Source organism: Crocodylus siamensis, chromosome 1 (genome assembly GCF_052110815.1).
Source record: "Crocodylus siamensis isolate JL-2025a chromosome 1, ASM5211081v1, whole genome shotgun sequence".
In the NCBI taxonomy this organism is placed as follows: Eukaryota; Metazoa; Chordata; order Crocodylia; family Crocodylidae; genus Crocodylus; species Crocodylus siamensis.
The window spans coordinates 53,736,284-53,763,809 of NC_143395.1; positions in this window are offsets into that span (position 1 = coordinate 53,736,284).

Sequence of the window (27,526 nt, forward strand, 5' to 3'; positions counted from 1 at the left end):
AGTGAATCTGACAATGAGAATTATAGGGTATTTTTCTTTTATTTGCAGTGCCTCATTTTGAAAATTCTAGAATTGACTACTTTTTAAATTCTCAAACCAAAACTCGATGGTCAATCAGCCTTGGTTCATTCTGAGGTGGCGTTTCAGCTCTTCCATCACAGTCACACTAGCTGTAGCAAGTTACTGCTGATTCAACATGTGATGAATGTTTACATATCTGAAACATCTGTTATAAAGAAGTTATGGAACTTAATCAGCCTACTACTTCCCCTACTTCAATGGTATGAGAAAGTGCTAAGGCCTTCTTACAAAGGCCTTTTAAATACAAATAAAATATTAACAAAAATGTATTTCTGCAAACAGAAAAAACAGGATTCAGAAATACATACTTTAATAAGAAAAATTAAAATTTTGGATTGTGCAGATTGTGTCACAGATCCTTTGCCTGATAAAGGATAAACTTCAAATTATTAGTGATGAGATATGAATTGAATATTTTATGGTCTCAAAAGGCAGAGTATACTTTGTATAGATTACACCAAGTTCACTGTGAATCAGGGGAATGTTCAGGAAGGTTACTAGCATGTGTACTAAATATTAAATCCAATCATAGTAAAGAATCAGCTGTAAATTACTTCATTAGGAATATGCATATGATACAGGGACAAATAAAAAAACAGGTCAATCAATTCTATTCTGATTTATATAACAATAGTGTAAATGTTACTACTGAAGAAATAGATATGATCTTGGACTTGATACCCATGTAACAAATTTCAGAGACAGAAAAGGAAATGTTTTGACTCATTTCTCATTAAAGGAAATAACTTTGGCCTTAAGGACACAAACACTAATAAAACTTGGGACACTGGTGTTTTTTCTGTGGAGTTTTATAATACGAATAAAGTTATACTGTTACCTCAAGTATTGAATATGTAAGCTGATAGTAAAAAAACAAACAAGATATGCTACCAACCACTCTAGGTGAAGCTATTATTTTTGTAATTTCTGAACCAACAAAGGATTTTATGAATTGTTCTAACTATACACAAACTTCTTTAATAAATGTAGACACCAAAATCCTAGTCAAAACTTTATCTCATTGATTAGAACAGGTCCTTCCTAAATCATTCCACAAAAATCAATAAAATTTATCCAAAAAAGTCATGGTTCAAATAACGTATACATGTCGTAGTAATACAAAATTCCAAAGTCCTTATAACTCTTTTAGCACTTGGTGTAGAAAAAGACCTTTGATTGTACTTCTTGGAGGTCCCTTTTTGTGTATTAAAAATTCATAAGCTGGGTAAAGTTGTTATACATAAATCCCACTTAAAGAATTGTGACTGATAATAAATTGTGTAATCCATGTCCCTTACAAAAGAGGATTCAACAAGTTTATCCATCACCCTGCCTCCCCTTCCACTTTACTTAGAATTGGCTACAGCTATAAAGTATACAGGTGATAAAAATGGCATTAAGGTAGGTGATAGTGAACACAAGATGCTGTTGTATGCAACGATGCACTACTATTTTGTCATACCGTGGAAATATGAGGTTTTTTTCCCCTCTTATGAGTAATCCACAATTTTAGCATTCTACCTTGGTTATGAAATTGATTGGATTAATTGAACTTTGTCAATTGGTCTAAATAAGTATACCATAAAAGATATATTTGGCAAATGGGTGTTTCAATAGCACCCAGAACAGATAACTCATTTCGGTATTAAAATATCCAAAAACATGAATGATATTAATGATACCAAAACTTTAAGGAGTTTCTCAGTGCTATATGACAAGATCTGAACCAATGGAGCAGGTTGTCAATGTCCATGGGAAGGCATGCTAATATATTTTTTAATGAATATCTTACCTTGTCTAATTTACCTATTGCATATGCATAACCTACCTATTGTAATACCCCAGTCCTATTTTGTTAAAATCAATCAACTGTTCAACTGGTTTATATAGGGAAATAATAAAAAGGCTTGATGTTAATTAAAAAAGATGCAACTACAAGTTGAAATACCATATTTATTCAAACATAAGAGGACCACCCAAAATTAGATTCGAGATATCAGAAATTCATAAATTGATATAATTTGATATAATTTTCCATGTATAGAATCTAATTATGAGCGGTTTGCCTTAAATTTGTCCCCCTCCCACTGCTGTAGTAGGGAAAATAAGTTAGGGGAGTCAGGTGGCCTCCTTGCCCTCTTCCCCCTTCAATTTTCTTTCCCCACAACTCTTCCCTGCCCCTTAATGTGAGACTCTGCTCTTTTTGAGCAAATGGAAATGAGGAACACATTCGAAAAGACTGATTTTGAAATAAACATGCCTGTGGCAGTTTAGTGCATCCAAAATTAAGGCATTTTACCTTTTTTAAAAACTGCCACAAGTTTTTAGCACAGGTTCTCCATAAATACACTTTTAAGGAGCACTTTTCTACCTCTTTATATATAGTATGAACTATGTATGATATTACTCCAAAGCCAAAAGACTCATGATTTACAATATAGTTCATTGGGTTAACCCCCTCTAGAGCCAACAGAATTTCAAGCCATGGTGACCCCACAGTTCAGCACTGCTCAGTATGTGTGTGTACTCCAGATATCCCCCACAAAGAATCCATGTGCTAATTAGTCTCCATTCATGACTGGAACCAAGTGTTCTTGTCATGGGTCTCCAAAAATTATAAGCAGATGAGATGCAGGGCAACCTGGTCCAGCTCCACCTCATGGAGGGCAGGGCCACACTAATCATACGTGATAGGTTGAGAGACAGGGGAACAGAAGGATTCTGAGTGAACTGTTTGGAGCCGTCTTTGGAGATGTTTTCCAGATGTTTAAGACTAATGAGGAAAAAGTAATAATTGAAGATGGAAAAGTAAGATGCAGGGGGCATGTCAACATATGTCCCTAGAGTATTGTTGTTACTGCACAATCATTTAGTATTTCTGTTGCTGTGCCACACTTGCAGAGCATAGTTATTTTTAGCCAATATGTCACTATGTAGCAATATACTATACTGAGGGAGTGCATCACTGCAGTGACATAGATGCAGCATCACGGTTTGTGCCCACTGATGCTATGTCACTGTAGTGTATTGCTATGGTGACATAGTGTCACATTTAGATGGGCCCAGGATGTATGTATTCAATGCAGTGGCTCATCATGACTTGAAAAAGAGTTGGCACTGAGGGGGGCTGAGCAAAGTGGGCACTACCATGCATCTTATTTAGATGAGCAGCACTAATGTATTCTGGTAAGTCCCCATCAGTATGTTTGCCCAAAACGGACCATGGTCACTGTTGGCTGCATTTAATCACCTTCATAGTTGGTTCCCCTTACTGAGTAAATGCTGCTTTTGGCAGCAGTTTAATGATTGACAATGTATTTAATGAGATTTTCTTGTATGCAAAAATAAGATGAGGAGTTTTCCCCATGATGTCTGGTGGGTAAATGTAGTCTTATCTCTGTAAATATAGTAGGTGGTATTCATGCTCCAAACCTTTGATATTATCAAAATGCCTTCTTAATAAGTTAAGCTATGTACTGAATAACTGATATAACTGGAAATTGAACAGGCACTTAAGTTTCCCCTTCCATTACCAACCATGGTAAACATCCTTCTGACTGGGTGCATCTACATATGCGATTACTGTGCCTGAATAAACTGTGGCACAGTCACAACAGAGTTTATTGTTCCTGGGCACTGTGTTTGCATGTGCACCCATGTTTGCACAGAACATTGTGCCAAGGCAGCATAGTCCCAACTGGCAGAGGACTCAGGGGATCAGCCTACAAGGCCAGAGCTGCTCCATCCTGGTTCAACCTTCTGTGAAGGGGCTGACTGGGGCATGAGGGTGTCTGATGTGGGGCTAACGAACAGGTGGCCCCTGCAATGTAGCAACTGCATGGCCCAGCCACTCTGTCACCATGCTGTATACATGTATTGCAGTGGAGTAAATAGCTCCACCATAGGATAGAACTTGTGTTGAACAGTAGTATCCTGGAGCATTGTTAATTAGCTTCCTGTGGCCTAATAGCACCACTCATAAAGACAGTGATGTTTTACTACGGTTAATTAGTCAACTCTGAAGGAAGGTAAATGTGTAAATGCCAACCACTGTCTTTATAACTCTAATTCCTACAGTTTTTGCAGACCAACAAGCTTGCAAAAATTTGCCAAACTCACTCAGTATTTCATAGATTCATAGATTCATAGATGCTCAGGTTGGAATGAACCTCAAGGTATCATCAAGTCCAACCCCATGCCTGGACAGAAAAGAGTGCTGTGGTCAGATGGCCCCAGTCAGATGCCTATCCAGCCTTCTCTTAAAGACCCTTAAGGTAGGGGAGAGCACCACCCTGCTTAGAAGCCCATTCCAAATTCTGGCTACTGTCACTGTGAAGAAGTTTTTCCTGATGTCTAGCTTAAAACTTCTCTCTGTCAGTTTTTGACCATTGTTCCTTGTTACCCCAACAGGTTCCCTGGTGAACAGAGCATCTCCAATACCTTGCTGTGCCCCGCTAATAAATTTGTAGGTGGCCACAAGATCACCTCTCAGGCTTCTCTTGCAGAGGTCCCTCAGTCTCTCCTCATAAGGCTTGTCCTGTAAGCCCCTAACCATATGAGTGGCTCTCCTCTGCCTCTGGACCTTCTCAAGTCTATCAACATCCTTCTGGAATTATGGCCCGCAAAACTGGATGCAGTACTCCAACTGTGGTGTGACCAATGCCACATAGAGGGGAAGTATGACCTCCTTGGTTTTTATTTGTCACGCATCTGCTGATGCATGATAAAGTATGGTTAGCTTTGCTGATGATTTCGTCACACTGATGACTCATTTTCATCTTAGAGTCCACTGTGACTCCAAGTTCCCTTTCCATTTCTCTGCTGCTGAAAGGGTCATTTCCTAGCTAGTAGGTGTTCTGGATATTGATACACCCTAGTTGCAGCACTCTAAATTTCTTCTTGTTGTATTGTATCCTACTGTGTTCTACCCACTTTTCCAACCTGTCCAGGTATTCCTTTAATCATTCTCTACCCTCCACTTCACCCCACAATTTAGTATCATCTGCAAACTTGGATAGAGTACACTTCATGCCCACATACAAGTCATCAATGAAGACATTGAGGAGTACAAGTCCAAAGACTACCCCACTACCCAACTTCTTCCAGGTCAATACTAACTCATCTACTACCACTTTCTAGGTGTGACCCACAAGCCAATTTGCCACCCACTGGACCATGTAAACATCAAATTCACAGCCTTACTTTATTTATTAGAATGGGATGGGATACCGTATCAAAGACCTTTGTTTCCACCTTTGTTACATTGGAATGCCTCTATTAGCAGAAAATTCTTTTTGAAATAGGGTCCCACAAAGTGATGTAGAGAAAACAAATGAAAAAGGTTTTATGAACGTAAAACATCTCTAGTAGGAAATTGCATTAAATATTTTTTGAAGTTATGTTATGAAAAAAAGCAAAGGATAAAATACAGCAGACAGATTTTTGCTATTAGAGACATAACCAACTTATCCACTCAGTTATGTCACTCAAACTGTCTCCCAAATAATGCCTGCAGCAGAAGCAATGTCTGAAGAAGACAGAAGGTCAACATCAAAGGACTTAAGGACCTAATCAAGTGAGACCTGAAGTACCAGCACCTTAACAAAAACTGGTGAATTCCAGTCAACAAAAACAAGAGTATGTCAGTAGTGCTTGGGGTGTCTTCCAGTTCATTGTCATCAGCACCTGAGAAGAGATATTTCAATTCACTATCAAGAAACATCAAGACTGATTTGATGAGAATGACCAAGAGATCCAATAATTGATCAGCTGTAAGTGCATAGACTGTTGTGCTTGGCAGAATGACATCAACTCAAAGAAAAAGAAATTGGATCACCATCAAGCCAAGGCAGAGGTTCAAAGGAGGACCCATGATACAAAGAACAGATATTGGAAGACAAGGAAAAAAACATTCAACATCTCTCCAACATTCACCATTAGTGTGATTTTTTTTAGGGCCACCAAAGCCATCTACAGTCCAAGAATTCAGGGACCAACCTCTTTGAGACCTAATGATGGAGAAGACCTGATTAAGGAAAGGGGATCCATCAGTGCCTGATGGAAAGAGCATTTTGAAGACCTTATTAATTGAGAATATGTTGTTGATGACATTGTTCTCAATTTCATCTTGAAGTGAGCAGTCAGAGATGATCATGGAATCCCTCAAGCCCTTGATGAGGTGAGGAAACCTATCAAGCAGATGAAGACTGACAAGGCATACAGAATAGATGGTAAACCTGATGAAATCTTCAAGCAGAGGAAGAAGAGCTTACAACACAGCTCCAAACCCTCGTCTTAAGAATCTGGAATGATAAGGAAATCCCAGATGACCTCAGGGACACCATGATCATGACAGTCCCCACTTGCATGGATTGGCAGTTCCCTGGCCCCTGTCTGTGGGGGTTAACTGGAAGGACCTCTGAGGAGTCAGAGTAGCATGGGGGCTGGGTGTTCCCTTGACTATCCCACATATGCCTGGATTGAGGCCATGAAGTGGCTGGTGAGGGAACTCCAGGCAGAGATGAGCAGGATGCACTGGATCAGGGCTGCAGAGGATAAGATTGATGGATATTTTCATTCTCTGCAGGACTGGACACCTAGCACAGAGACATCATGGGAGAGTCCCAGGACAGCTGAATGGACAATGGTCACCTCCAGAGCAAGACAACGTGTGACTGTGACTGCTTCCTCAGTGCTACTGGGGAACAGATACAAAGCCCTGGCAGCACTAGAGGATGATGCAGCAGATGAAGGCACAGGAAAAGATATGTCTTCAACAAACAGCAGGAAGACTGAGCAACAATCAAGCAGCTGGAGGAAGAAATGCCAGGTCATCATGATTGGCGACTCCCTCCTGAGAGGCATGGAGAGGCCTATCTATCAATCAGAGAGTACAGGAGGTTTGCTGCTTACCTAGAGCCAGGATCTGAGACATCACTGTGAGGATTCCCAACCTCATCCTGACCTCTGATTACTATCCAATGGTTCTCATCCATGTGGGCATGAATGATGTGGCCAGGAGTAGTCTGGACCATGTCATGGGTTACTATAGGACTCTGGGGGCCATATTAAGGAAGTTGGGGGCACAGGTGGTCTTCTCATCCATCCTTCCAATCAGCAGTCATCATCAACATCAGGATGCTGCATCAGGGAAGTCAACCTGTGGGTCCGGAGTTGGTGCCATCATAAGGGTTTGGGCTTCTACAACCACGATCCACACTTCCATGAAAGAGGCATCTTGGGACAAGATGGTCTTCATCTCTCTTCTAAAGGTAGGAGTCTGTTCTCTTACAGGTTGGCTGATTTTCTCCAAAGGACTTTAAACTAGTTTTTTTGGGGGGAACAGGGAAGTAGAGAACCTTGGATCAGCATGTCCTGAGCAAAGCACTGGATCAGCCCAGGTAAGCACTAAGGAAAGCACTAAGGGGCCCAATAGACATCAGGACAGGGGGGTACTAAAGGCACCCATTGTAGGGGGTTAAATGTCTCTACACTAATACTAGAAGCAGGAGGAACAAGCAGGGGGAACTTGCACTCCTCTTTGCAAGCAACAAGTTTGACCTGGTTGGACTAACTGAAACCTGGTAGGACCCTTCTCACAATTGAGCAGTAAGCATTGAGGGTTACAAGTTGTACAGATGGGATAAAATGGGGGAAAAGGGGGAGGTTGCTCTCTATGTTAAGGAACAATATACAACTTTTATAATCAAGATGGGATCAGAGTAGGGCCCAACTGAAGTACTGTGGGTCATGATGCACAGGGGTCAGGGGGAAAGGGACTTGGTAGTGCGGGTCTACAATAGACCACCATATCAGGAAGATAATCTAGACTTGGAATTCTTGAGACAGCTCTCAGAGGCCATATGGTCGAGAGATATGGTTGTCATGGGTAATCTAAACTGCACTGCCATCTGGGAGGAGCAGTCAGCTAAATCTAACTACTCATGTAGGTTCTTAACATACAGGACCTCCACCTAATGCAGGATATATACAATCCCACTAAGGGAAACACCTTGCTAGACTTGGTGTTAGCTACAGGAGATGACCTGGTGGGAAATCTGCAGGTACAAGGTAACCTGGGTAATAGTGACCATCAATTGATTGAATTCACTATCCAGAAAAGGGTGAGTAAACTAACCAGCAGGGCTGAAGTGCTAGACTTCAAAAAGGCTGACTTCAGGGTGCTTAAGAGATTAGTTAGACATTAAAGCTCAAAAGCTTTGGCAAAATGGGGGTCCAGGAAGAGTGGTCATTCCTCAAGGGAGTGATCCTATGGGCACAGAAAGAGATAATCCCATTGTGCACAAAAGGGGACAAAGAGGCCAAGAATCTCCCTTGGCTAAACAGGGAAGTCCAGGAAAGCCTAAGGGCAAAGAAAGAGGTATACAAACTGCGGAAACAAGGGATAGCTACCAAGGAGGTGTATATCTCCCTGGCTCGCACTTGCAGGGAATCAGTTAGGAAGGCCAAAGCAGGATTAGAATTTAGGCTGGTGACAAAAATTAAGGACACCAAAAAGTCCTTCTTCAGGTATATAGAGAGCAAAAGGAAGGTGCAGGGTAGCAGAGGACCCCTACAGGACAAACTAGGGCAATTGGTGACAGAGGGGGGTCAAAGCTGATTTCAGTGAGTTCTTTGCATCTGTATTCCTAGACACAGACCAAGACAAATCTCCCAATTGGATCATAAATAGACACAGGAGGGACACCAGCCCACCAACTTTTAACACAGACGTAGTAAAGTAGCACTTGGAGGAGCTAGATGCATTCAAATCAGCGGGTCCTGATGAACTTCATCCAAGGGTGCTGAAGAAATTGGCCACTGTCATAGCAGAGCCACATACATGGCTGTTCAAGCACTCATGGTGGTCTGGTCAGATCCTGGAGGACTGGAAAAGGGCAAATGTGGTCCTTATTTTCAAGCAGGGGAGGAGGGAGGAACCAGGAAACTATAAGCCAGTTAGTCTCACCTCCATCCTTGGAAAAACTCTGGAAAAAAAATCATTAAGAATCACATTTGTGGGAGCCGTACATGGGAAATAATGTTGAAAGGCAATCAGCACAGATTCCTTGCAGGTAGATCCTCCCTGACTAACCTTGTTTATTTTTGTGACCAGGTCACAAAATGCTTAGACACAGGACTCGAGGTAGATATCATCTACCTAGACTTTAAGAAGGCCTTCAATACAGTATTTCATTCTGTTCTCCTAAATAAACTGACAGTCTGTGATGTAGATAATTACACGGTCAGGTGGGTGGCAAATTGGCTTAGAGGTCACACCCAGATAGTGGTGGTGAATGAGTCTGTATGGACCTGGAAAGATGTGGGCAGTGGAGTCCCACAAGACCCGGTCCCTTATTAGGTCTTCATTAGTGACTTGGATGAGGGTGTGGAGAGCACCCTGTCCAAGTTCACAGATAGTAAAGCGACCAAAACGCTGGCTTGCATCCATAGATGCTTCTCAAGCAAATCCCAGGATGTCATTCTCCCCTTGTACTCAGCCTTGGTGAGGCTGCAGCTGGAGTATTGCATCCAGTTTTGTGCTTCTCAATTCAAAAAGGATGTGGAGAAGCTTGCGAGAGTCCAGAGAAGAGCCACTTACATGATCAGAGGTCAGGAAAACAGACCTTACAACAACAGGCTGAGAGCAATGGGGCTCTTTAGCTTGGAAAAGTTCAGGCTCGGGGGTGATCTGATGGCCACCTATAAGTTTATCGGGGTGACCACCAACATCTGGGGGAACGTTTGTTCACCAGAGTGCCCCAAGGGATGACAAAGTCAAACGGTTATGAACTACTGCAAGACCATTTCAGGCTGGACATAAGGAAGAATTTCTTTACTGTCCGAGCCCCCAAGGTCTGGAACAGCCTGCCATCGGAGGTGGTTCAAGCACCTACACTGAACACCTTCAAGAGTAAATTGGATGCTTATCTTGCTGGGATCCTATGACCTCAGCTGACTTCCTGCACTTCAAGCGGGGTGCTGGACTTTATGATCTTCTGAGGTCTCTTCAGACCCTAATGTCTATGAAATCTATCAAATCCATGATACCAAATTATAGATCAAAGTTAACACACCAGAGGGTAGGCAATGGATCCAGGTGGATCTGGACAGGTTGGAAAAACAGGCAGAGCTAAATCAGATGCAGTTCAACAAAGACAAGTGCAAAAAGAACCACCATCAAACTTACAGGCTGGGGGATGACCTTCTCAGTAGCACAGCAGTGGAAAAGGACCTTGGAGTCATAGTTAACTCCAAGATGAACTTGAGTTGTCAATGTGATCAACAAGGCTAACCACACTTTATCAAGCAGTATCATGCAATAGCAGATGCATGACTAACCGGTTCAGGGAGATGATGCTTTCCCTCTATGAGACACTGGTCACAGTTGGACTATTGTGTCCAGTTTGGGGCACTGCACCTCAAGACGGATGCAGAGAATCTTGAGGGGGTTCAGAGGAAGGTCACTCATTAGTCAGAGGCCTGCAGGCAAGGACCTACAAGGAGAGACTGAGGGACTTAGATCTCTTCAGGCTTCGCAAGAGAAGGCTGAGAGGTGATATTGTGGCTACCTATAAATTCATTAGGGGAGGGCAGCAGGGAATAGGAGATGCTCTATTTACTAGGGCACCCCCTGGAGTAACTAGCAACAATGGCCACAAATTGATGGACAGCAGATTTCAGTTGGACATTATAAAGAACTTCTTCACAGTAAGGGTTGTCAAAATCTGGAATAGGCTTCCAAGGGAGGTGGTGCTCTTCCCTATCCTGGGAGTCTTCAAAAGGGGACTGGACAAGAACCTAGCTGGGGTCATCTGACCCCAGCTTTCTTTCTTGCCCAGGGCAGGGGGCCAGACTCGATGACCTACTGAGGTCCTTTCCAACCTTAACATCTATGAATCTATGATTCTTCAAGAAAGGAGATAGTCTAATTGTGGAAATCACCTTGCTGTCCACCGCAGGACAGATCATTGCAAGAACCCTCCTTCCATTTGCTGAAGAACTCTTCCCAGAATCTCAGTGTGGGTTTAGGGCATCAAGAGGCAAAACAAATATGATGTTCATAGGTCACTAGCTGCAGGAAAAATGCCAGAAACAATATAAACTCTGTACCCCTCTGGGGTCAAGACAACTCTCAGGATCTCAATATTGCACTGTTAGACAGGAGGGTATGACACCATTGCACACATACAATTACATTGCACAAATCAATTAGGTGCATACACACACACTACCAGCTCAGGCACATACACATCCAAACCAGCTTAGGCACATGCATACCTATCACCAGTTCAAGCACATACACTATACACCCCAAAAGTTAGACACGGATCACAATTTGTATATCATGCACACAATGCCATATATATATATACACACATATATACATATACACACACATACAAACCACCTACACATATACACAGGTAAGTTTCTAACTTGGATGGTACAGTGTGTATGTGTGTGCTTGGGGTACCTGGGATACTTGGGGGAAGGTTCAGGTGAGAGAGAGAGTTAAAGTGTAGGAAGTGAAAGTTGCCAGTACCAGGATTAGAACCAGTGGACTACAAAGAAGTTGACTCAGGAACGGAGGCTTGGCTTTACTTAAGGTAGACTGGGGCTGGAAACTGAGGCAGACAACTGAGATATGGGGGTGGGCAGATAAGTGGTGGCAAGGAGGAGACAGCCAGGAAAGAAACTGCTACCATTGTATTACAATCGTTCCCAATCACTCTCATTCATCCAGGATCCAATTTACATGGGAGGGGTACGTGACTCATACCGTTGCGACACAGGGGATGCCTGGGCAGAAGACACAAGATGGAGACTTGACATACAAAGTGGAAACTTGACATGACTTTGGTTCACTTACAAACACAGGCTTAAACCATACAATATGCATATGAAACAATAAAAATCAATATGAAAAATGATAATAATATAATATACAACAGTAAGAATCAATACAAACCTAATAATAATACAATATAAAACAGTGGATATACAAAAACAAAAAACTTGCTACCAAAATAAAAATGTTAAAGCTTATCCTAAGTCTGAGCTTGCTTATGCTTGGCTATAAGGAATAGAGAGAGAAAGAAAAGCCAGAAATAATTGGGGAAGGGAAGGGAATGCATGTCTATCATATATATATGTATATATTAAAAAGGAAAAACTGGGGGTTTCGCTACAACCTCTCTATATGGCCTTCTTTGACCTAATGAAAGTCTTTGACTGTCAACTGAGAAGTTTTATGAAGGATCCTTCTCAAGTATGTATGGCCATCAAAATTTGTCACCATTCTCCACCTGCTCCATGATGGTATGCGAGCAGTGGTTCTCAGTAATGGATTGCCATCTCTCACAGAAGGCTGACATTAACAAAAAAATTCAACATTGCCTCAAATGTGAAAATGCATCCTTCAGATGTCCGAGGAAATGGGTTTTCGAAGATTGTGACATCAGATCTAAAACCAAGTTAATGGTTTATCAAGCAGTCATGATTCCCACCTTGTTGTATGGAGCTGAGACATTGACAAAGTACAGGAGACACCTCAAGTTGCTGGAGAAGCACCACCAACACTGCCTGTGGAAGATCCTTCAAATCCAGTGAGAAGACAAAAGCACTAATGTTAACATCCTGTCACAAGCAAGTACCGCAAGCACTGAGGTGATGATCATTTGACATCAACTTCACTGGGCAAGCCACAGCATCCGCATGTCTGACTCCAGACTCCCAGGACAAGTTTTATTCTCTGAGCTCAGTCAAGGTGTACACTCAAGAGGAGAGCAGAGAAAGCATTTTAAGGATGTTCTGAAGGCCAACTTGAAAAAATGTAACATCAACATCAAGCCATGAGAGACTATTGCCCAGGACCGCCCCAAATGGCGGAAGAGTCTGTTGCAAGAATATCAGTACTTTGAAATCTCATGATGATAGGAGACAGAAAAGCAGAAGTGGCAGAAACAGTGGATGTGTCTATCTGTGTTTTTATGCAGCCTTAAACTTAAAGACCATTTGTCTAAAGCGCGTTAAGGTGATTTAGGCATACGTCTACACATGTACGCACAAAGGCACATTAACACAGGGTGCAGACTGACTTGGGACTAAAGTTAGTCCCCAACCAGTTGCCATACACAGCGTTAATACGCCTTAGCACATCTACACATGAGTTAAGGCACTTTAGCTATTCACACCTAAATTGGATACCTGCTTTTGCCTGATACCCTTCAGATCCAGAGATAAGACAATTATGGAAAATAATTGTCTGTGAGTGATACTCCCTTAACGCTTTGGTGACTGATACTCCCTCAGTTCTGCTATCTGATGTCACTGTCAAGAAGACCTTGAGTAGTGTCTCTCTCAGCATTTTGGAGATTCACTGCCACTTTTCCCAGAGCATTAAGTCTGACAACAGCCCTTCTTCAGTCTGAAGTTTGGAGCATATGCCCCATGGGTCTGTCTTGGAGGTAACATGTCCTTCTCTGGGCCTCCCCCTCTTAATAATGGGGTAGGAGTCCTGTTGCAATAAATGTATGGTTTTCTACAAAAATATTTAAAAAGTAAAGAGTAAGTTGTCAGCATGAAAAAAGGAAACCCAAGAAAATTTATGCTGTCAGTGAGGGAAAAAATAAAGATTTGTAAACATCTCTAAAGATTCCCTGAATATTTTCAATATTTCATGTGGGCATAATCAAAACAAACTAAAAAAAATAAAAGAAAGAAAGAAAAGAAATTTCCATTGGAGTTTTCACACGTTTTGTTTTTATGTTCTAGATATTTGGTCTTTGCTGAAAAGTCTTTTCAAAAGATTGAAATGGGAATTTTCACTTCTTAATACATTCTTAATCTTCCATTACTTAGTAAATATGTTAAATGGTATTTAGTCATTGTACTTTCTCTCAGAAAATTGGATAATTAATTCTACTATGAAATGACTTATTATAATATGGGAAAAAACAGCAATATAAAATGTACCCAATATGTTATTAGACAAGGGAAAGCATGCATGGAGTTATCAGCATGTTATACAGCTATTATACTTTTGTCCTACTTTTCAGTGCTAGTACATCTGCATAAATCATACTTGCACAGACAGCATTAAGAACAGACCTGAATTGTATTAGGAACAAAGGATCTTTCAAATCCCAGAGGGGTATAATTTTCCTTTTAAAGCATCATCTGATTTATACAGAGAGCAGCAAAAAAGTGTCCTGTCCATTTTCTCTACACAATAAATTATTACTTCAGAGAGTAGAAAAACATGCTTTTCATCTAACTGCTCAACTAATCAGCAATGATTCCTACCTCACTTGTTCTATCTTTTGCTGTTGTCTTCTTCCACCTACCCTCTCTTCTCAAAGCCCTCACCATAACTCATTCCTCCTACAAAGTCCAAACACTCATTCTTCTACCCAGTGCACTAAAGAAAGGAGAAAAAAGGAGATTTATAATAGATTCTGAGACTGAATCATATGCCTGGTACTGCAACTGGGTCTTCACAACTGACAGCTCATTGATTACAATGGTACTCCTGGAGGTATCTGCATCTAATGCAATGGAGAATTAGAACAGTGTATTTTGTTTTGTATTTCTGTTTAGATTGCAAGCTCCCTGGGACAAGGATTGTGGGTATGGCATAGAGCATATTTTCAGCCCTCATTAAATATCTTATATAACAAAACTAACTACCCATGGAAATATTAACCCTTTGATTTCATCGATAAGAGGCTTCTTTTATAGGCATTATTTTTGTTGAGAATGCTACTATAAATGATACATCTTCCTGTAATAGTCAAGAATAAAGTGATGAGATGACCACTTTCCATAGGTCTTCATTTGGTCAGGCAATCACAAGTTGCAGTATTTTAATAACTGCATGACATTTAGAACACTGGTTTACCTTGCAATGATAAATGATCGAGTATTATCTTCTCATCTGAACTACAGTAGTCTAATGGCTTCAGAATGTTTGTTAAAAAATCTACTTTTGACTCTTCCTACAGTGTGTGTAGAATAGCATCAGGTTTACTGTTTTGGGAGGGGTATTTTTAAACAAATGACCTTTGTTTAGCTGGTAGGAGAAATGAAAAGAAAAAAAAAAAGTTTTTCAGGTACTCCCAGAAAAGTTGACATTGCAACCAAAAGGAACAAGAGTGCAAGAAGCAGAGATTCAACAAGACTACATTTTTTAATGAATGCTTAAATCCCGCAAGGAAACCTCAGCCTGCATTTATTAAGTTGCACATTATTCTAGCACATAGAATGAAAATGTGTTTATTTTAATCATTCTGTACTGGTATGCAGGCCAGTTTGTTTTTCTTTCTGTTCTTTGTTTTCTTTACTCTTGTCTGTCAAATATTGTCAGAGTCCATTCTGATGACCTGTTTCCAGATGGTCCTCTGCTTGGCAGATTTGATATGCCATGTCATATAAAAAGCTCATAAAATTGAAGTGGCATTCACTCCATACAATGCTTTGATTATCAGCAAACATACAGAGAATGGCACAGCCTCTCAGTGCCAAGCACTTAGTGCCCATTGGTTCTGTCATCCAAGTTCAGTTCAACACAGTTTAACATTTTAAGCCTTTTGTCACTCATGTGGCTGCTTGGCTTCTATGAAGCTAAGAACACATATTTGCAAATAAATGTTTGGTATGCACAAATCATTAGAGAATTACAGTTCAGAAAAGAAACAGAAATTGTGAGATTTCAAATGAGTGTCAAGGCTGTGCAGTCAGATTTTATACTTTATACTTCCTCTTTAAAAGCAACATTTTACAATATGCAACTTTTGGTTAAATAGGTTCACTAAGAACTCACCTAAATGGACAGAATAAGCAGTGTACTAGCTTTGGTGAAAAACAAACTATATTTATTAAATAATTTATTGTTTTTACAGTTGAATTTGGAATTAATATTTCAACACTCAATACCAGTAAGCCTTGTTTTCTTCTCGTTGACTTTAGTTAAGCACTGTCAGCCATAGGCTGGTTAGAGCAGCTTGAACTTAAGTAGTATAAATCAGTATAGCTACTTTTAAAAAATATAAGCTACTTTTTTTATATGCAGAAGCAATATTCTGAATCTAAGTCTGCTGCAGAAACCACAGAACATTTAAGTGAATACCTCATAAGAGTTTACTTGAATCATTTGCTAGGCTTACTCTTTTGAAGTTCATCCTAAGGAACAAAACTGGAAGACAGATGTTCAGATCCTATCACAGCTGTACCATCTAGGAAGCTAGCTAAGTTGATAGAGAGAAAACAGACTCCCCAAGGAGAATAAACCATAATATTTGGTTACACAGAGTCAAAAACAAATGCTAAACTGATCCTTTGAACTAAATTCTGATTTTATATGCATTACTGTAATGTTGACCAACTTCACTGGAGTCAGCAGAGTTGCTTCAGATTCATGCTAGTGGCAAGTTAAGGTCATAAAGAAATTAAACTCTTACCTCATTTTAAAATTTTAAATATTGTTCTTGAGATATAGAGGACAACTCTTATTCAAAAACAGGACAATCAAGGAGCTGGAGATAGGGAAAGAAAGGGGAAGAGAAATGTAGGACATGTCTACACATAACACTATGTCACCATAGTGACACACTATAGCAACGTAATATCTATAGGTATCTACACATGACCAGCAGCTACTTCATTGTAGTGGCGTGTACCCCCATTATAAGTGACACTATGGTGAAGAAGCTGCTAAAAATAACTGTGACGTGTGCAGAGCCAACCCTAGGGGTGTGCGGGGCCTGGGGCATATCAGGCTGTGCGGGAGGGGAACAAGGGGTGGCAAGTGGTAGGAGCACAGTGGTCAGCAGTGCCTGTATGGCACTGTCTGAATGGCCCCCCAAAGCACGGGGCCTGAGACAGTCACCCCAATTTGCACCCCCTAAGGAATGGTGCTGGGTGCATGTCCGGTGCAGTATGAGCAGTTACTGCCCCATGCTTTAGGACTTCCAAGAGGATGTATTAAAGCACAGTGCAGCAACAGTGTTGCTATAGGGCAACATTTAGGCACACCCATAGAGTTGGGAATTCAGATATTTAAGATTCAGTGACACTTTCTGCCTATGTGTTATATTTTTATGTCATTTCTGTTACACTAAATTTACTATTATTGTTCCATTGATCATACTCTCACTTGGGTTTTGAAAAGTTTACTCATCCATCCATATCCAGTTTTGGGCCCCCCACTTCAGGAGGGATGTGAATAAGCTTCAGAGAGTCCAAAGGACAACCATCCTTTTGATCAAAGGCCAAGACGGCAAGCCTTACAAGAAGAGGCTTTCAGATTTTGAAGTCTTCAGCCTGGAGAAGAGAAGGCTCGGAGGGACTTGGTGGCAGCCTACAAGTATATAAGGGGGTACATCGGGATCTGGGAGAACAGTTGTTCACCAGAACTCCCCAAGGCATAATGAGGTCTAACAGCCACAAACTCCTGGAAGGCCAATTTAAACTGGACATAAGGAAAAACTTTTTTACAGTCTGTGCACCCGGGATCTGGAACAGACTCCCCCAAGAGGTGGTGCAAGCACCAGCTCTGGACTCATTCAAAAGGTGTCTGGATGTTTATCTTGCTGGGACCATTTGACCCCAGCAGACATCCTGACTATGGCAGGGAGGCCAGACTTGATGATCTCATGAGGTTCCTTCCAACTCCTTGTCTATGAAATCTATGAAATACGTGTAAAAGAAATAAGCCTTGGGCTATGCCCAGGCTGAGCTCTAGAAGATCATTTGTGAGAATAATACTCCAAGACTGAGGGACTCTAAAGAGAATGCTCTCGTATATAATATATAACAATGACTGGGACATACAAAAGGAAACTATGTGCACACACACATACACATGTGTGCATGCACACACACACACATACAAATGCTTAGAAACAAGGATATAATCTACATATGAGACCAGATATCCAATACTCACTCAAGGTTAACGGAGGCAAAACTCTTACTGGAATCAATGAGTGGCTGAATAAATTTGAGTCCAAGAATTTTAAATATTCAAGATCAAAATGAGGATGGCATGATTTGGCAGGTAATAAAAAAAGGGTGAAACAGAATGTTGTTTACAGCTGTTGAGGGCTCGACATGTTTTGAAACATCAAACAAACTTGAGATAATGGTCTTACTCCTCCATGTCCTAGTCAGTATTCTGTGCCATACTAAGACAATAAACTAGCATCATTACAGATAAACTATCTAGTTCTCCTCCTCCTCTTCTGCCACTGAATGAGTTGCTAAAGACCCAAATCTGTTGGAGGACCAACAAAAATGAAAGAATGCACAGCTGGTAGTACCATCTGTGGTCATCAGCTTCCGGCCAAACAACCTTTTCCTAAGCATCTCCAGTTGTGGATAATAGAAAGCAATTGGATAGTGACTCAATAGTCAGAAGCAAAGAGTAAGAATCGTGGCCTTGGCTTAAGTATGCTACCTGTTATTGAACAGAATGTTTATAGTTACTGTCAGCAGACATGGCTGGTACTCCATTTCTCTCTGTACCAGTTCTTTCTCTGAAATTTGGCTGATTAAGAAGCTGAAAATCAAACAACTATATGCCAGGCATGCACAGCTGTATGTATGCTACTTCTGATCCATCAGCAGATCACAGAAAATGCCAGTTGCTTTATTTAGGTTGGGTTTAGGATCAAGAGCCATAAAAGAAAAAATTCTATAGTACGATATAACAAACACATTTTTCTGCTCCCCTTTTCATCTGTATACTACAACCTTTGTAAAGGATTTTCAGAATTATTTATATTATGTAATTCCTTATGCAACAAACAGTTATGACCCAACCAGATTGTAGAATGCAAGTCTATTGCAGCCCCCCACCCCTGCGTTCTTAGATTAGGTAGAGATAGTATTTAGCATGAATTATAGTTGATCCAAGAATTATGGCAAAGAACACTTCTTACATTCCTGCCAGAAACATTAATCAGCAAAGGAAAATCTTAAGCATGCTTACAATTGTTTACTTAGCTCTTACAAAGTAGGTAACCATGCTCATTTACTGGCTCATTATAGTGTCTACCTGACATTAACTATCTTTAGTATATCCCTTGCCTTACATCAATAGTGACTATCTACAAATGCCTGAGGGTTCTTTTTTCTTTGACTGCTTTTAAGTGTTCTTGTCTTTTGTAGTTTGTTATTTCTTTCTGTTCTCCGTTTTTCATGTCTTTCAGATTACCTGCTGACTTTAATGAGGTGAATTTAGGCTGAGTAACATGATGAACCAGGTAACTTTTTGAGCAATCATTTTATATTTAAAGTATTTCATAAATTACAATGCCTTGGGCCAGGGTAGGTATCAACATTTCATGTACAAAATTGAACCTAGCAACTTATATTTATTGAGTTAATTCAATAGAGAATGATACAATATGTGAAAGAAATATCCAAAACTTCAAAGTCAAATTTTGCAAGACAAAGATGGTAGGGGAGGCATCCAATATAAAATACCCTTGACTACATCCATCAGTGTGAAATATAAAGTATACTCCATCTACTTATGATAATCAATTCATTTTCATAGTTATCTAAGCAACAATTCAAAAGAAATAAGAATATGTCAAGTGAAAACTAGTAACATTTACATCAGCAATGTCTTCCAAAGCATTTTTGAAGGAAACATATCCACTTTATATGAAGAAAACATAATTCTGTCTCTCTATGTATAAATATTTATATTTATATTTAAGAGTCTGTCTTTCTTGTTGAGAAATTTTGCAAGTTCCTTCACAGGTTTGTTTGTGTGTACATACACACACACACACACACACACACACCCCTACCAGGGACTGCCAAAATCATCAAAGTTCTCTGAATCTTTTCTGAAGATTTGGAGAGCTTTGAATCAATTCAGACCTTTAAATTGGTTCCCTATTTTGATTCAGATTTGGAGATTCGGCCACTGTATTGGGCTAAATCTCCCCCGAATTGAATCACCACCCAAAGCTTCACACAGGCCTAATATCTGTATACCGATAGATAGATAGATAGATAGATAGATAGATAGATAACCTCTTCTTAGTTAATTTAGATCTTGAATAATGTCTGTGGGAATAAATCAAGTAAGAAAGTAAGAGTAATTAAAAGCAATCTATATTATTATTGTTGATAATTAGAATTACAGTAATACCTAATGGATTCAACCAGAGCATCCTTGTGCTAGGCATTGCACATATATAGAATGAGAATATATTTCTTGACCCAAAACAGTTATGGTCTAAAAATACATGATGGGTACTAGATAGATTAAAAAAACCAGATGGGGAGAGCACAAGTTAACAGTTAGACAATTATTATAAGGGTAAGAGACAAAGGTCACAGCACTCCAGCTGCCCAGCCATAGTTATATGAGTCTTCTTTCCCCTAAGTTTCTTCTCTATATTTTAATTAAAAATAAATGGCCTGATTTTCAAAGGTCCTGAACACCCAGGGCTTCCATTGATTTCACAGGCAGCTGTGGGTGTCAGCACTTTAGAACATTAGGCCAAAAGTATTTTTATCAGTTGAAACTTCATAAGCTGTAGCTTATAAATGTGAGAGACTAGGTATATGTAGCTTAGAGGATTGAAGTTGTGCAGCTTCTTTCTTTTTCCCCTGCCACTATCTTGTTGATCTTCCAAGACACTGAGGCTAAGTACAGGCATTCAAGAAGCCTGAGGAGGAAGTTCTCTAATTTATGAGCTTTACTCTAAGCATCCAAGGTGATGTCTGAAGCAAATAGGATAGAAGTTCACCTTTTGGGGGGGTGGTGCTCAGACCTTGCCTGCATAGGCCAAACCCAGCAGGTAAGGAGGTGCTCTCATATGCCTCCCAGTATGCCCCACAGGCTTCCCAGGCTGCTGAAGACTCTAGTATGGCTGAGCCACTTAACTGGCCGCTGGGCATGAGCCAACATGCTCCCAGCCTCCTGCTGTCATGAGCTGCATGTGTCTTTGTTTCCTAGCTTGCACACCCAAACAAACAGACAGACCCAGTAGCTGTGGCAGGTCCTGCTAGTCATCCTGTGTAAGTCTTATTGAAGGCTGCAGGACATCATGGCCACCCACCTGGACCTGATGTGGCATCAGGTCATCATGACATGTGCTATCATAGCCAGGAACCACCAACCAGCCATCCCACGCATGGCCATCTAGCATACCCTGTACCTGCTATCATCCTGGTGTGTGTGTGTGTGCGTGTGTGTTTGTGCATGTGCATGTATTTGCCTCAGATGATTGGGTCCTCTGTGTGTGTGTGCTCACACTCAGGGGGTGCCCTGCACCTATGCTGGCAGCTGCTAATGGCTAGGGGTAGCACATTTGTCTAAGAAGGCAGACAGCGTCCCTGACAGCCCTGGCATCAGGTCTTGGGCAACTTGGTCCCCCTCCCCTCATGCACTACTTCTCCATGGAGTGGACTGCATCAGGTGCCTTCCTGGCTCCTTGGACCATGGGTCACCAGCTCCCATCCAGCACATCTCCTGTTCTGCATGCCCCTGTCCTGTGGCATCTCCCAATCAATGCACTGTGCAAAGCATGCCCCCTCAGATTCCATCCAGTGCCCCCTCCCTCTCCATGGGATCCCTGGTCATGTTGCTCCAGGAAACAATCATTGGGCCAGGCCTCACCATACCCATGACAGCTATGGCCTCTCTGTGGGAGGTGCTGACAGCATACAGGGGTGCTGTAGCTGGATCCCAAGCATTGTTTGACCCTGTGCATAAACTCTTCATACTGGTTTTGTAACTCTGTCAGCCCTAAAGCAGTGTGGGTCAGCAGGGCCCCCACCTGGGTACCTCTGGGTTACCTAGGCACCAGTTCACACACACACACCCACACACACCCCACCATGCCATTCCCACACACACAGTTTCAACTGCCTTATTCCTGCAAATACTTTTACTCATAATCTCACGTAAATGCTGCTTATTATTCAGTGTCATGTATATACCACACAAGCTCCAGAGTCTTTCATTAGGCAGGCTGACACTCTAAGCTTTGGACTGGGTAGGGGGCTGCCCAGGCTTCCTCAGGTGAGTCTCCCAGTTGTGGTGACCTGAAATGGATTTTCATATGAAATCCCTGCCAAACACTGGTCCTAATGCTTTCCTGAGGAAGCTCATTTTTTGTATGCCAGCTTGGTTCCTGATAGACCCCAGACCTGTATGGTCTGTTCATTGCCCAGAATAAGGAGCTGTATGTGGTCCCCAAATAGGGCCTATGGAATCTTATCCTATTAGCTGGATTACCTTTTTTATGTCTTTGTATTTATTACTTGTTTTCCTTTCCCACCACTTCCCCCTCTCTTCCCTGTCTCCTCTTGCCCTGCCTTCTCTGTCTTTCATATTCTAATCTAGACCATAAAAGCTAAAGAGGCAGTGGTCATGGGGGACCTAAACTACCCGGACATCTGTTGGAAGACACAGACAGCAAAGTCCCACCGCTCACGCAGGTTTCTAACCTGTGTACAGGACCTCCACCTGATGCAGGAGGTACATGGTCCCACTAGGGGGAATGCCTTACTGGATCTGGTATTGGCAACGGGGGATGACATAGTAGGGGACCTACAGATCGGTAGCCATCTGGGGGACAGTGATCACCTAAAAATACAATTCAACATAAGGCGTCGAGTGGGTAAGGTAACTAGTACGGTGAACGTGCTAGACTTTAGGAAAGCTGATTTCAGTGAACTCAGGAGATTAGTGAAGGACGCACTACAGAGTAGTAGTTTTGAAATGATGGGAGCCCAAGAAGGGTGGCTGTGCCTTAAGGAAACTATCCTTCGAGCACAAAGCGAGACGATCCCCGTGAGAGGTAAAAGAGGGAAAGGGGCCAGGAGGCTTCCCTGGCTGACCAGAGAAATCCAGGGCAGACTAAGGGCCAAAAGGGGAGCACATAAAAAGTGGAAACAGGGAGAGATCACCAAAGAGGAATATACCTCTTCTGCTCGTGCTTGTAGGGAGGCAGTTAGACAGGCCAAAGCTACCATGGAGCTGAGGATGGCAACCCAAGTAAAAGACAATAAGAAATTGCTTTTTAGATATATAGGGAGTAAAAGGAAGGCCCAGGGAGGAATAGGATCTCTGCTAAATGGGCAGAAACAATTGGTGACGGACAGAGGGGACAAGGCTGAACACCTCAACGAGTTCTTCGCCTCAGTGTTCCTAAGCGAGAGGAATGACAAGTCTCTCACTGGGAGTGTAAGGAGGCAGCAGCAAGGCACCAGACTTCCATGCGTGGACCCTGAGGTGGTGCAGGGTCACTTTGAAGAACTGGATGCCTTTAAGTCGGCAGGCCCGGATGAGCTCCATCCGAGGGTACTGAAGGCACTGGCCGACATCATTGCAGAGCCACTGGCGGGAATATTTGAACGCTCGTGGTGCACGGGTCAAGTCCCCGAGGACTGGAAAAGGGCCAATGTGGTTCCCATTTTCAAGAAGGGGAGGAAGGAGGACCCGGGCAACTATAGGCAAGTTAGTCTCACCTCCATCCTTGGCAAAGTCTTTGAAAAAATTATCAAGGCTCACATTTGTGAGAGCCCGGCAGGGCAAGTTATGCTGAGGGGAAACCAGCATGGGTTCGTGGCAAGCAGATCGTGCCTGACCAATCTAGTCTCTTTTTATGACCAGGTTACAAAACGCCTCGATGCAGGAGGAGGGGTGGATGTCGTATACTTGGACTTCAGGAAGGCCTTTGATACGGTATCCCACCCCATACTGGTGAACAAGTTAAGGGGCTGTGACTTGGATGACTGCACAGTCTGGTGAGTGGAGAATCGGCTGGAGGGTCGCACCCAGAGAGTCATGGTGGATGGGTCGGTTTCGACCTGGAGGGGTGTGGGCAGTGGGGTCCCGCAGGGCTCGGTCCTTGGACCGATACTCTTTAATGTCTTCATCAGCGACTTGGATGAGGGAGTGAAATGTACTCTGTCCAAGTTTGCAGATGACACTAAGCTATGGGGCGAAGTGGACACGCCGGAGGGCAGGGAGCAGCTGCAAGCAGACCTGGACAGGTTAGACAAGTGGGCAGAAAACAACAGAATGCAGTTCAACAAGGAGAAATGCAAAGTGCTGCATCTAGGGAGGAAAAATGTCCAGCACACCTACAGCCTAGGAAATGACCTGCTGGGTGGCACGGAAGCGGAAAGGGATGTTGGAGTCCTAGTGGACTCCAAGATGAACATGAGTCAGCAGTGTGACGAAACCATCAGAAAAGCCAATGGCACTTTATCGTGCATCAGCAGATGCATAACAAATAGGTCCAAGGACGTGATACTTCCCCTCTATCGGGCGCTGGTCAGACCGCAGCTGGAGTACTGCGTGCAATTCTGGGCGCCGCACTTCACGAAGGATGCGGATAATCTGGAGAGGGTCCAGAGAAGGGCCACTCGTATGGTTAAGGGCCTGCAGGCCAGGCCCTACGAGGAGAGACTGGGGAAACTGGACCTTTTCAGCCTCCGCAAGAGAAGGTTGAGAGGCGACCTGGTGGCTGCCTATAAGTTCATGAGGGGGGCACAGAAGGGAATTGGTGAGTATTTATTCACCAAGGCGCCCTGGGGGTTACAAGAAATAATGGCCACAAGCTAGAAGAGAGCAGATTTAGATTGGATATTAGGAGGAACTTCTTCACAGTTCGAGTGGCCAAGGTCTGGAACGGGCTCCCAAGGGAGGTGGTGCTCTCCCCTACCCTGGGGGTCTTCAAGCGAAGGCTAGATGTGTATCTAGCTGGGGTAATGTAGGCCCAGCACTCTTTCCTGCTTATGCAGGGGGTCGGACTCGATGATCTATTGAGGTCCCTTCCGACCCTAGCATCTATGAATCTATGAATCTATTAATCAATCTTTGTATCTGATACACTGTTCTGCACATGTCCTCTCTCAGCATCTAATGAAATGAGCTCTGGCTTAAAAAAACTTGTGCTATACATCTCTGATTTAGTTAGTCTACAAGGTGCAAATCTACCCTGCCATGTGCCTGACTTCAGATTAACATGACTAACCGCATTCCTCTTGAGATTAAAATCCTATATTTGAGAAAACTGCTGTGTCTGATCTTGTTGTTTTTAGGATTGGTCAGATTTCAATTTCTCCATCCTTACTCAAATTATGCATTTGGGTTCTTCCTTTAATGTAAGCGTGGGAGAATTATCAAAAACTGCTATCTTTACAAATACCCAGACAGGGTAGATGGAATTTGCACGTGAAGCGATAATACCAAATAGTGGCTTGTAGATAGTGTGAAAGTTAACATGTGATGCCAACTGAAAGAAGAAGTAGGACCTTGGAGCTGCAGGCCAAAAAACACGTTGCAGCACTCCAGGTGCTAATGTAACAGGTACCTGCCAGCAGTGCCTGCGCTGTGGAGGCCAAGGTGCACAGGACCAGGCCTGATCTTCTGGCCCCTGATATCCTGAGCCAGCAGAGGTTAGCTAACCACACCAGGTCCTGTGGGGGGTAGGGGCAAGAGACTCTATCCTGCGGGGCACTGAGGGGGCAATCTGCCGCCCCGACCCCTTAGCCCGGGAAGTCTGCTGCTTCCCGGGGGCCCGCATCTGATCCGAGACATTGCAGAGAGGACCCCACTGGCCCACAGACCACTACCCCATGCTCCTCCGGCCCACAGACCACTACCCCATGCTCCTTATTCATGTGGGCACCAATGACATGGCTCAGAGCACCCCCAGCCAGGTCATGAGGTGCTACAGGGAGATGGGAGCGGGGCTTAGGGGTCTGGGAGCTCAGGTGGTGTTTTCGTCAATCCTCCCAGTCTCGGGCTATGGGCTGAGGAGGGAGAGGAGGATCCACATGGTGAACCAAAGACTGCGGTGCTGGTGTTATCGGGAAGGCTTTGGCTTCCATGACCACAGCCCGCTCTTTGGAGAGAGTGGCAGCGAGCTGCTGGGAAGAGATGGCCTCCACCTCTCTCCCCTGGGGAGGAGGCTCTTCTCAGCCAGGCTGGCTGACCTGCTCCACCAGGCTTTAAACTAAGCCCGCTGGGGGATGGGGGGACTACTGCCCCTGCTGGCCCACTGAATGGCCCTTGCAAAGCCAGCGGGCCAAGGCACTTAAGGGGGCACTTAAGGGAGCCACCCCTGCCCCAGCCCTGGCACAATCTGTGGGCAAGGCAAGAGCCCCCAAGGGCACACTTGCCTGCCTGTACACTAATGCCAGGAGCCTGGGCAACAAGCAGGATGAGCTCGTCCTCCTGCTCAGTGCAAAGAAATATGATGTCATTGGGATAACGGAGACCTGGTGGGACTCCACCCATGACTGGACCACAGGTATAGAGGGCTATACCCTGTACAGGAGGGATCGTGTTGACAAAAGGGGCAGGGGTGTAGCTCTCTAAGTGAAGGAAAGCTACATGTCCCTGCAAGCTGATGTTGGCGACCAGCATGGACAGCTAGAGACCCTCTGGGTAAAAATTCGTGGGGAATTCGGCACAGGGGACACAACAGTGGGAGTCTACTACAGACCTCCCACTCAAAGTCCTGAGCTTGACCAGGAGTTCACCCGGGAACTGACTGAGGCCGCTTGCTCCAGGACCTTGGTTGTCATGGGTGACTTCAATTACCCGGACATCTCGTGGGAAGATCACTCAGCTAAATCTGAGTGGGCGCAAAGCTTTCTCTCGTGTGTGGATGACCTCTACCTGACTCAAGAAGTCTATGGGCCAACGAGAGGCAAAGCGCTGCTTGACCTGGTACTGGCTACGGGGGACGACCTAATCGGCGACCTAGTGATTGATGGGAAGTTGGGTGACAGCGACCACGAGCTGATCACCTTCACCATCCGCCGTAAAGCTGGCAAGTCAGTCAGCAACACAGAAGTCCTCGACTTCAGAAAAGCCGACTTTGACAAGCTCAAGAGGCTTGTCGGTCAGGCCCTCAGGGACCATGACCCCAGGGAGATGGGAGTTCAAGAAGAGTGGTTGCTTCTCAAGGAAGCGATCCTCAGTGCACAAGCTAAATCTATTCCAACACAGAGGAAAGGCAGCAAGAAGGCACAGCAGCCCTCCTGGCTCTCTAGGGACCTAGCGGACCTACTGTGGCTAAAAAGGAAAGCCTACAAAGGATGGAGGATGGGATTCACTTCCAAGGAGGATTACTCCGCGCTGGTCCGGTCCTACAGGGACCAAACCAGGAAAGCCAAGGCTGCAACTGAACTCCAACTAGCTTCAGGCATGAAGGACAACAAAAAGTCCTTTTTCAGATATGTGGGGAGCCGGAGGAAAAGCAAGGGCAATGTTGGACCCCTGCTAAACCAGATGGGGCAACTGACAACTGACGCCCAGGAAAAAGTCAACCTATTAAATAGGTACTTTGTGTCAGTCTTTCATCAGTCACATGGGATGCCCATGCCTGCTTTGGGACAGGGAAATCTGGGTGGGGGGGATCCCCTACCCTCCGTCAATGCTGACCTCGTGAAGGAA